Consider the following 11227-nt stretch of genomic DNA (forward strand, 5'->3'; position numbering starts at 1 on the left):
TTCCAGTGGTATTTATTCTGCTCAAATATGTTAAAGTTCTTATCCACAGATTCATTGGATGGGAACAAGCTTCAGCGAACAATGCGAAATGGAGAGGAGGAGTAAGATGAAGGAAGAGAGCAGGGACCACCTAGTACTGGATAATTCATCAAGGTACAATAAAGTACTTCACTTTATAAGCATGTGCACACACACATATCCTACCAAACATCAGGAAAAAATATACTAGTTTCTTTTCACCTTTCACTCAGTCCTTACTCCTACCAAAATGATCATTATCTTTGAAAAACTTCTATTCAGATGAACTAGTCATTTGTATATCATACTCAAGGACCACATAATGAAGGCATGAAAAAATACTTTTCTAGAATAAATAAATTTATGAAGAAAATTATGTGTGTGTGTGTGTTTGAGTAACCATCTTTATGAGTGTGTAAGGACTGTATAAAGAACAAAGCAAATGCTATGTCTGCTGGCTTCGACTGACTAGCAGTAGTAAATCCCAGGAAAGCAAGTGTTCAATTGATGTCTGAAAAATCTAAAATATGTGGGCACTGTGCACTGGAAAAAACAGAGGATGTGAGTTTTTCTTATTTTGTGTCAGTATATTTTGGGTGAATCAACTTAGTATGACATTCATGCCTTTAATTGCTTGAAGTAAATCACCTGTGATTGTCTATCATATACGATGCTGTTAATCACACAGGAGAATTACACACAGTAAAGGTTTATCTGTGGACAGACTGTGGTAAAAACAACAACCCACATTCTTATGCAGTGTTGTCTTGGGTATCCTTAAATCTACATATGCAAGTGATATACCCTTGGACAGAACTGTAATAGAATTATTCAGTTTTGCCGATAACAATTTTTAAAACCAGCAAGAATAATAGCTAGTGATTCCTGAGAGTTTATGTTATTCAAACATTGTATAAAGGGTTTTAAATGTAACATCTGCAGATGTAGAGTGGTTAACAGCTTGCCTAAATTTAGAAAACTAGCTTGCCTAAATTTAGAGAACTAGCAACAAGAAGAGCCAGGATTGGAAACTGGGACCTACTCTTTCTAGTACTTTCTTTTTTTTTTTTTTCAATATTACTTTATTTGTTTTTTTTAAAACTTTTATTTAGTAAATATAATTCTTCAAAGAACAGTTTATGGATTACAATGGCTTTTTATGCCCCATAACTTCCCTCCCACCCGCACCCCTTACATCTCCCACTCCCTCACCCATACCATTTGCATCAAGATTCATTTCAATGATCTTTATACAGAAGATCGATTTAGTATATATTAAGTAATGATTTCATCAGTTTGCACCCACACAGGACATAAAGTGTAAAATACTGTTTAAGTATTAGTTATAGCATTAATTCTCATTGGACAATACATTAAGGACAGAGATTCCACATGAGAAGTAAGTACACAGTGACTCCTGTTGTTCACTTAAGAATTTGACACTCTTGTATATGGCATCAGAAATCTCCCTAGGCTCTTGTCATGAGGTGCCAAGGCTATGGAAGCCTCTTGAGTTCACTGACTTCAATCTTATTTAGACAAGGTCGTAGTCAGAGTGGAAGTTCTCTCCTCCCTTCAGAGAAAGGTACCCCTTCTACAATGGCCTGTTCTTTCCACTGGGATCTCACTTGCAGAGACCTTTCATTTAGGTCCATTTTTTTTTGCCAAAGTATCTTGGCTTTCCATGCCTAAAATGCACTCATGGGCTCCTCAGCCAGATCTGAATGCCTCAAGGGCTGATTCTGAGGCCAGAGTGCTGTTTAGGACATCTGCCATTCTATGATTCTGCTGTGTATCCCACTTCCCATGTTGGATCGTTCTCTCCCTTTTGGATTCTATCAGTTAGTATTCGCAGACACTAGTCTTGTTTGTGTGATCCCTTTGTCTCTTAGACCTATCAGTGTGATCAATTGTGAACTGAAATTGATCACTTGGACTAGTAAGATGGCATTGGTACATGCAATCTTGAAGGGATTGTATTGGAATCCCCTGGCACATTTCTAACTCCACCATTTGGGGCAAGTCAGCTTGAGCATGTTCCAAATTGTACATCTCTTCCTTCTCTTATTCCCACTCTTATATTTAACAGGGATCACTTTTCAGTTAAATTTACACACCTAAGAATAAATGTGTGTTAATTACAGAGTTCAACCAATAGTATTAACTAGAACAAAAAAATACTAAAAGGTATAAAGTATTAAATTGTACATCAACAGTCAGGACAAGGGCTGATCAAGTCACTGTTTCTCATAGTGTCCCTTTCACTTCAACAGGTTTCCTTTTTTTGTGGTTGGTTAGTTGTCACCGATCATGGAGAACATATGATATTTGTCCCTTTGTGACTGGCGTAATTCACTCAGCATGATGTTTTCCAGATTCCTCCATTTTGTTGCAAATGACCAGGTTTCATTGGTTTTTACTGCTATATAGTACTCTGTAGAGTACATGTCCCATAATTTCTTTATCCAGTCTACTGTTGATGGGCATTTGGGTTCATTCCAGGTCTTAGCTATTGTGAATTGAGCTGCAATAAACATTAAGGTGCAGACAGCTTGTTTGTTTGCCAATTTAATTTCCTTTGGGTAAATTCCAAGGAGTGGGATGGTTGGGTTGTGTGGTAGGGTTATATTCAGGCTTCTGAGGAATCTCAAGGCTGACTTCCATAGTGGCTTAACCAGTTTACATCCCACCAACAGTGGGTTAGTGTCCCTTTTTCCCCACATCCTCTCCAGCATCTGTTGTTGGTAGATTTCTGAATGTGAGCCATTCTAACCGGGGTGAGGTGAAACCTCATTGTGGTTTTGATTTGCATTTCCCTGATTGCTAGTGATCTTGAACATTTTTTCATGTGTCAGTTGGCCATTTGGATTTCCTCTTTTGAAAAATGTCTATTGAGGTCCTTGGCCCATCTCTTAAGTGGGTTGTTTGTTTTGATATTGTGGAGTTTCTTGATCTCTTTTTAGATTGTGGTCATTAATCCTTTATCTGTAGCATAGTTTGGAAATATTTTTTTCCCATTCTGTCAGTCGCCTCTTCACTTTCCTGACTGTTTCTTTTGCAGTACAGAAACTTCTCAATTTGATGCAATCCCAAATGTTAATTTTGGCTTTGACTGCCTGTGCTTCTGGGGTGTTTTCTAAGAAGTCTTTGCCGGTACCTATATCTTGCAGGGTTTCTCTAATGTTCTCTAATCATTTGATGGTGTCGGGTTATAGATTTAGGTCTTTAATCCATGTTGAGTGGATTTTTGTGTAAGGTGTAAGGTAGGGGTCTTGCTTCATGCTTCTGAATGTGGAAATCTAGTTTTCCCAGCACCATTTATTGAATAGACTGTCCTTACTCCAGGAATTGGTTTTAGATCCTTGATCAAATATAAGTTGGCTGTAGATGTTTGGGTTGATTTCGGGTGTTTCAATTCTGTTCCATTGGTCTATCCATCTGTTTCTGTACCAGTACCATGCTGTTTTGATTACCACTGCCCTGTAGTATGTCCTGAAATCTTGTATTGTGATGCCTCCGTCTTTGTTGTTGTTGTACAAGATTGCTTTCGCTATTCGAGGTCTCTTGCATCTCTGTATGAATTTTAGCATCTTTTTTTTCTAGATCTGTGAAGAATGTCTTTGGTATCTTGATTGGTACCACACTGAATTTATAAATTGGTTTTGGGAGAATGGACATTTTGATGATATTGATTCTTCCAACCCATGAGCATGGAAGATTTTTCCATTTTTTTGTATCCTTTTCTATTTCTTTCTTTAAGATTTTGTAATTCTCATCATAGAGATCTTTAACGTCCTTAGTTAAGTTTATTCCAAGGTATTTGATTGTTTTTGTAGCTATTGTGAATGTGATTGATTTTAGATGTTCTTTCTCAGCTGTGGCATTGCCTGTATATACAAAGGCTGTTGATTTTTGGGCATTGATTTTATATCCTGCTACTCTTCCAAACTCTTCTATGAGTTCCAATAGTCTCTTAGTAGAGTTCTTTGGATCCCCTAAATAAAGAATCATATCATCTGCAAAGAGAAAAAAAAAATCTGTTCCTTAACAGTTAGACAAGGGCTATGAAAGTCATCACATCTCAAAGTGTCAATTTCACTTCTATAGATTAAATTTTAGGTACTCTATTAGTTACCAAAATCAGGGAGAACATGTAGTATTTGTCTTTCGGGGACCTGCTTAATGCACCAAGTATAATGTTTTCCACTTGCATCTATTTATTGCAATTGACAAGATTTCTTTTTTTTAACTTCCGACTTTTCTGCATTAAATAGGATGCTGGCTATGCCTATTTTAGAATCTTTTCTTAATTCTTTACTGTGGAGAGTTTGACTACTTTTTTTTGTAGTGAAGATCTTTTCTGGTTGTGTCTCTTAGGAGTTCCATGTGCTTGCTATACTTGGATGTTCATTTGTTTCTCCAAATTTTCTGCAATTATTTCACTAAAAAGACCTTTAATCCACTCTCTCTTTCCATGCCTTAAGGAGCTGCTAAGACCCATATGTTGGTTCATTTAATAGTATCTCATAATCTCCAACACGGTTTTTAATTTTTCTAATTTCATCTTCTTTCTTTTTTTTTTTTACCTGACTGTAACATTTTCAGAGAATTGTCTTGTAACTCAGATACTCTTTCTTCTGCCTCTCTGAGTCTGTCTTTAAGGCTTTCCACAACATTTTTTGATCTATTGAATACTTCATTTATAATATTTCATTTTGATTTCTCTTTAAAATCTCAATTTCATATAAAAATTTTCATCCATGTCATTAATTTCTTTAATTTGTGGATTTCTTTAATTTGTGGATTTACTTCTTATTATTTTAAGCAAGCCTGTGGTCAATTTTTTGAATTCCATTTCTTGCATTTCTTCAATCTCTTCATTTTCACATTCTAGTATTGAAATCTTGTTGTTTTCCTTTGGAAGCATCAGGTTATCTTTCTTATTCTTGTTTTTTGATTTTTTGCATTTATTTTTAGGTATTTGCAGAGATATTTTTTTCCCTGTTTTGGCTTTTGTCTTTGGACTACCCCTCTGTGGCTTAATGGAGTGTCTGCTCTTTTAGTGAATACTCAGAAATGTGTTCTGGGTGTGGTCTGGGTACTCTGTTCAGTGTTCCAGTGTGAGGGGAGTGTCCAAGATGACACCCACATTGGGTATGGCAAATCTCTTTTTATATCAGAACAGAGGGTTTGATCAGCTCTGTTAACATAGTCTCGGGCTCACCTTCTTTTTTCCAAGGCGACAAATGCCTGGGTGATAGCTCCAGTAGGTGCAATATTTAATCAGAGCCACACAAAGGATCAATGCAGTCCTCCATGTGAGCCAGGATCCCACAGCAATGACTCTTCCCAGGAAATCAGTGAGCCCAGGGCATGTGGAGACACCCAGTGCTACTGGCCAGAGACGCAGTCACACCCTATGCCCTCTCACACAGCCACAGTGTTTTCACAGTCCCAGAGCACAGGCTCCCACAGTCAAATGTGCCCATTCCCCTGTCAAAACACTCAACCAAACTCAGGTGTCTCCTCCTGGCTGGTTGCTGGGTGAAAGGAAACAACCTGGCTCAGCTGTTATATATGTCCAACATGGTGCCCGCCCTCTCTAAGCTAGTTTATGATGCCAATTTTGGGTGGTATTTGAGAGAGAAATGTGCTCCCTTTTCCCTCTAGGTTGGCAGGTACACTGTTCCCCACAGGGCTCCATGCCTGACTTACACCAGGCTCTCCCCATAGCTTTATCATCAGTCACTTTCCTGCTGCAGTCTGGTCTCAACTCACTCTCCAAAGCTGGTTCTGAGGCTCTTGGTTGTTGGTGTCCTGTGTTGTGTCTGCTCATGATACACATCCATACCCTCCACAGTGTCCCTCTAACTTGTGTAGGGTTTCCACTGCAGTTTTCTCCCCAACTTTTCTCTGAGATTGCACTCTCTCCATTTTTAAAGATTTATTTATTTATTTGAAAGGCAGAAATATAGAGAGCAGAGGCAGAGAACAGAGGTCTTCAATTTCCTGGTTCACTCCCTAGATGGCTGCAATAGCCAGAGCTGTGCTGATCCAAAGCCAGGAGCCAGGAGCTTCTTCTGGGTCTCCCACATGGGTCCAGAGGCCCAAGGACTTGGGCCATCTTCTACTGCATTCCCAGGCCATAGCAGAGAGCTGGATCAGGAGTGGAGCAGCCAGGACTTGAATGGCCACTCGTATGGAATGCCAGCACTGAAGGTGGCACCACAGGATCAACCCTCCACTTTTTTTAACTATCTTCCCCTAGACTAGAGCAGTAAGTTAGCACCCTATTCATCCATCTTGGTGCTTCTTCCTTTACTTTCTTTAAGATTTTTTATGTATTTATCTGAAAGACAGAGAGAGAGAGAGAAAAAGAGAGAAAGGATAGATGAGGCAAAGATCTTCCATCTGCAAGGGCTGTGCCTGGCTAAAGACAGGAGCCCAGTTCTTCTTCTGGGTCTGCCACTTCGTACAGGTAGCCAAGCATCTGGACTATCTTCCACTGCTTTCCAGGTGCATAATCTAAGAGTTGGGTTGGAAGTGGAGCATCTGGGACTTGAGTCTGTGTGCATATGGGATACTAACACTGAGGGCCACTGCTTAACTCACTGCTCCACATTGACAGCCCCTCACCATTAATTCTAAGTACTTGAGTGCCTAGCCAATTTTATTATTACTATATGTTATTTATTTTTATTATGGTTCATCATAATAACTCTGAGGTTTTGTTATATTATCCACATTTTAAAGATATGTTAACTGAAACCCAGAGTGATTAATTTGTTCAATGTCATAAATTATTAAAGTTGTGCAGGTAGGATCCTCACTCAAATGTGTCAGATACCAAAACCTGCATTCCTTTTATTGTGTCACATTATTTCATTGCTAGAAATATAAAGATGTTATTTTTTAATTGGGCTTGTTGCTTGATTTTCCAATAAAATTCTCCCCTATGCATTTCTTCCACCTGATGTACTGACTGGGAACACTTTTGTGATTACTTGGCATTTCTGAGTGAACATTTGGCACACTTTATAATCACATAATCTGATCATATTTAAGTAATACCTATAAACAATAGTAGGAAGTCCAGCTCTGTTAGCTTATACCATGTAAGGATACTTTTGTTTCTAGTATTTCAGAAACTAAAACTAAAAATCTATAATGATTTTTATAGGTTAACTCCAAATTTGGAAATAATTGGCATTACAAAGTTGCAATGTTTGTTCCACCATATGGACTGAGTATGTTTTAACACCACTTAAATTCTGTGCTGATTTTCTTTCCATTCCTAAGAAAGAACAGATCCTGGGATAGAAGAAAAAAAGGAAGAAAAACACCAAATCAACTCTGGGACTATGTGATCAAGAGAAACATTGAGCATAAATTCACACACGAAAACATTTTTAAATGTTAACTGGATGGTGAAATGTGCCTCAAGCGGGATTTTTGTGATGCCATTTGCTGTTCTTCACATTTGATTTTTTATTTCTCTTCATTTTTAATTTATTAAAACCTCCAGTTTCCGTGGAAGTAGAAGTATTCTGCTTTGTCATCACTCTTCCTTTTCTAAGACAGGCAGCCTATTGTACAAATCTCTATGATCTTCAGAAGAGGAAAATGAAAACCAAGAAGGAGAATATGGGGAAGGCAGTGAGTGACTGTGAGAATTTCCTTAACCAGGAAAATTATGGCTGAACAAGAATTGTCATCAAAGGCTCAGGGTTACTCTTGTGGAATTGGCTCCTTTGCTTTGAAATGTGCATTTTTGTCTTGCAAATTGAACAAGTACAAAAGAATTCTCACTTATCTTTCAATTTGACAAGAATTTTGGAAGATAACTCTTGAACACTCCAAGCAACGTTGTCAACAGAGAAACAAAACTTTTTCTAAATCTAAGTATATGCTGAATTTTGTATATTGTAATGCCATTCTCACCCCCCTTTTAGAGCCATTTTATCTTACAAAACCATTTTTTGTTACAACCTCCAGAGTGAAGCTTCTGGTTTCCAAGCCTATCTCATCCCTTCTCTTCTTCCAGCAGACAGGATTAATTATAACTTCTTATTCCTTCTTGAAGTATGTAGTCCTTTTGTTTAGTGCTATTTAACCCCACCTTGTATTATACAGTGGTGAGTCTATTTTCTCTGCTAAAATACAGAGCTTTTGAAAGCTTCCTTTTATTTAACTTCAAATTTTTTGCTACCTTTAAACTGAATTGAATGTCTGGCATAGGTTGGGTATACAATTTTGCTACCTTTAAACTGAATTAAATGATAGTTTCTAACTATGTCTCTGGTCACTATTTTTTTTTAGATATTTATTTATTTATTTGAGAGGCAGAATTCCAGACAGGGAGAGGGAAAGATAGACAGAGAGGTCTTCCATCTGCTGGTTTACTCTGCAAACAGCCACAATGGCCGGAGCTTCCGTCTGCTGGTTTACTCTGTGAATGGCCACAATGACCAGAGCTGGGCTGATCTGAAACCAGGAGCCAGGAGCTTCTTATGAATCTCCCACTCAGGGAGGTACAGGAGCCCAAGCACTTGGACCATCTTCCACTGGTTTCCCAGGCCATCAGCGGAGAGCTGTATCAGAAGTGGAGCAGCCAGGACATGAACAGGAGCTCATATGGGATACCAGGGTGTAGGCAGAGGCTTATCCTACTGTGCCATAGCTTGGAACCCCTCTGATCACTTTTATAAAATGAAATGTAAGCACAGTACTAAGATTACTTAGTTATTTTACTTAGGATGTTAAAGTTTTAAGTTTTCCTGTGTCCAAAACCACTCTGCTTATTAATGTAGAGACCACATCAAAAGCTGCCCAAAAAGTTTTGTAGAATTACTGATTCCTTGACTTTGAACTAAAAGCAGCTTTTAATGTCCATACTTTTGTTAACATCCCCTACTGTTACTGGTGAATAGTTAATTTTGGTAGCCACTGGTTACAGGCAAAGCAAAATAAAGTAATAAAGATAAGTACACAAGGTAAATTCATTTCTTTATTTAAATAATATATATTATTTTCCAGTTATACATAATGCACCAAATTGTATTTACTGTTGCACACTTCCATTAGAATGTAAGCTACATAAGAGGAGGAAACTTCTTGGCCTTTTCAACTTTAAAGTCCAGTGCCCAACATGGATCATGCAACCATCTCTCCTGATTCCAGTTAGAGGCAAGAATTTTGTTTTTCAAAATCCAGAATGGAACATAAAGTTTTTTGCTTGCAAATATAAGTCTTCCTTTCTCTCTCTCTCCCTGTCTCTCCCAAGATTTATTTATTTATTTTGAAAGTTAGAGAAAGGGAGAGACAAAGAGAGAGACCTTCCATCTGCTGGTTCACTCCCCAGATGAGTGCAGCAGCAGGCACCAGACCAGGCCAAAGCCAGGAGCTTCATCTAGGTCTCCCACATGGGTGTCAGTGACCCAAGCATCTGGGCCATCTCCTGCTGCCTTTCCCAGGACATTCTGGATCAGAAATAGAGCAGCTGGGACATGAACCAGTGCCCATATGGGATGCCGGTGCTATGCTACAATGCCTATTCCAAGGATCTATTTCTCTTACAAAGCAATTTTCAAACTTCAACATACATTAAAATTAAAATAAGTTATGGAATTTAAAAATATATATTATTTCCTGTTTTTTTTTTCTTCTGAAATTCATTGCTATTTGACTTTGATGGAAACAGGGCAGCTCTGCAAGTAATTCTTTATTTTTTAACTTTTATTTAATAAATTAAATTTCAAAGTACAACTTTTGAATGATAGCGGCTTTTCCCCAAGCAACCTCCCTCCCACCCACAACCATCCCATCTCCCACTCCCTCTCCCATCCCATTCTTCATTACAATTCATTTTCAATTATCTTTATATACAGGAGATCAACTTAGTCACAGTCAATGTTTAAAACACTGGCTTTGAGGGGATTCCAATTCAATCCCATCAAGGTGGCATGTACCAATACCATCTCACTAGTCTAAGTGATCAATTTCAGTTTACAATTGATCATACTGATAGGTCTAAGAGTCAAAGGGATCACATAAACAAGACTAGTATCTGCTAATACTATCTGATAGAATTAAGAAGGAGAGAACGATCCAACATGGGAAGCAGGATACACAGCAGACTCATAGAATGGCAGATGTCCTAAGCAGCACTCTGGCCTCAGAATCAGCACTTAAGGCATTCGGATCTGGCTGAAGAGCCCATGAGAGTATTTTAGGCATGGAAAGAGAAGACACTCTGGAAAAAAAAAAACAAAAAACAAAAAAACAAAACACCTAAATGAAAGATCTCTGCGAGTGAGATCCCAGTAGAAAGAACAGGCCATCGTAGAAGGGGTACCTTTCTCTGAAGGGAGGAGAGAACTTCCACTTTGACTATGACCTTATCTAAATAAGATCAAAGTCAGTGAACTCAAGAGGCTTCCAGAGCCTTGGAAACTCATGACTAGAGCCTAGGGTGATTTCTGACGCCATAAACAAGAGTGTCAAATTGTTAAGTCAACAACAGGAGTCACTGTGTACTTACTCCTTATGTGGGATCTCTGTCCTTAATGTGTTGTCCAATGTGAATTAATGCTATAACTAGTACTGAAACAGTATTTTACACTTTACGTCCTTTGTGGGTGCAAACCGATGAAATCTTTACTTATCTTTCCTAAATCGATCTTTTGTATATAAAGATAATTGAAAATGAATCTTGAATCGAATGGTATGGGAAAGGGAGCAGTGGGAGATGGGAGTGGTGCGGTTTCGGGGGAGGTTGTGGAGAGGGAAAAAGCCATTGTAATCAATAAACTGCACTTTGGAAATTTATATTTATTAAAAAAAGTTAAAAAAATAAAACACTGGCTTTGATTACACAGATAGTCAAACAACTTGATGTGACACTAAGGATATTTTAAAACTGGATTCCAGTTATTGCTCTAGGTCTTTCCCTATGATATACTCTCCACATAAGCCTAATAGAACACTTGAAATTTCACAAATAAGCAATAATCTTCATTCTTCTAGTGAATTAGATATACTTTCTCAATTACAAAAAATTCTTCTGTCTTAACACCTGCATCTGATAAAGTTGTAATATGACTCATGATCTAGTACTAAAGCTACATATTATAAAGCCACTTGGCTTCCCCTAGGATTAATTATTTTTTTTCACTGTGCTCACATAAGAGACTTTACATTTCTTATAACA

The sequence above is a fragment of the Oryctolagus cuniculus genome, chromosome 1 (assembly GCF_051225735.1).
Source record: "Oryctolagus cuniculus isolate XC-2025 breed Fujian yellow rabbit chromosome 1, ASM5122573v1, whole genome shotgun sequence".
Classification (NCBI taxonomy): domain Eukaryota; kingdom Metazoa; phylum Chordata; class Mammalia; order Lagomorpha; family Leporidae; genus Oryctolagus; species Oryctolagus cuniculus.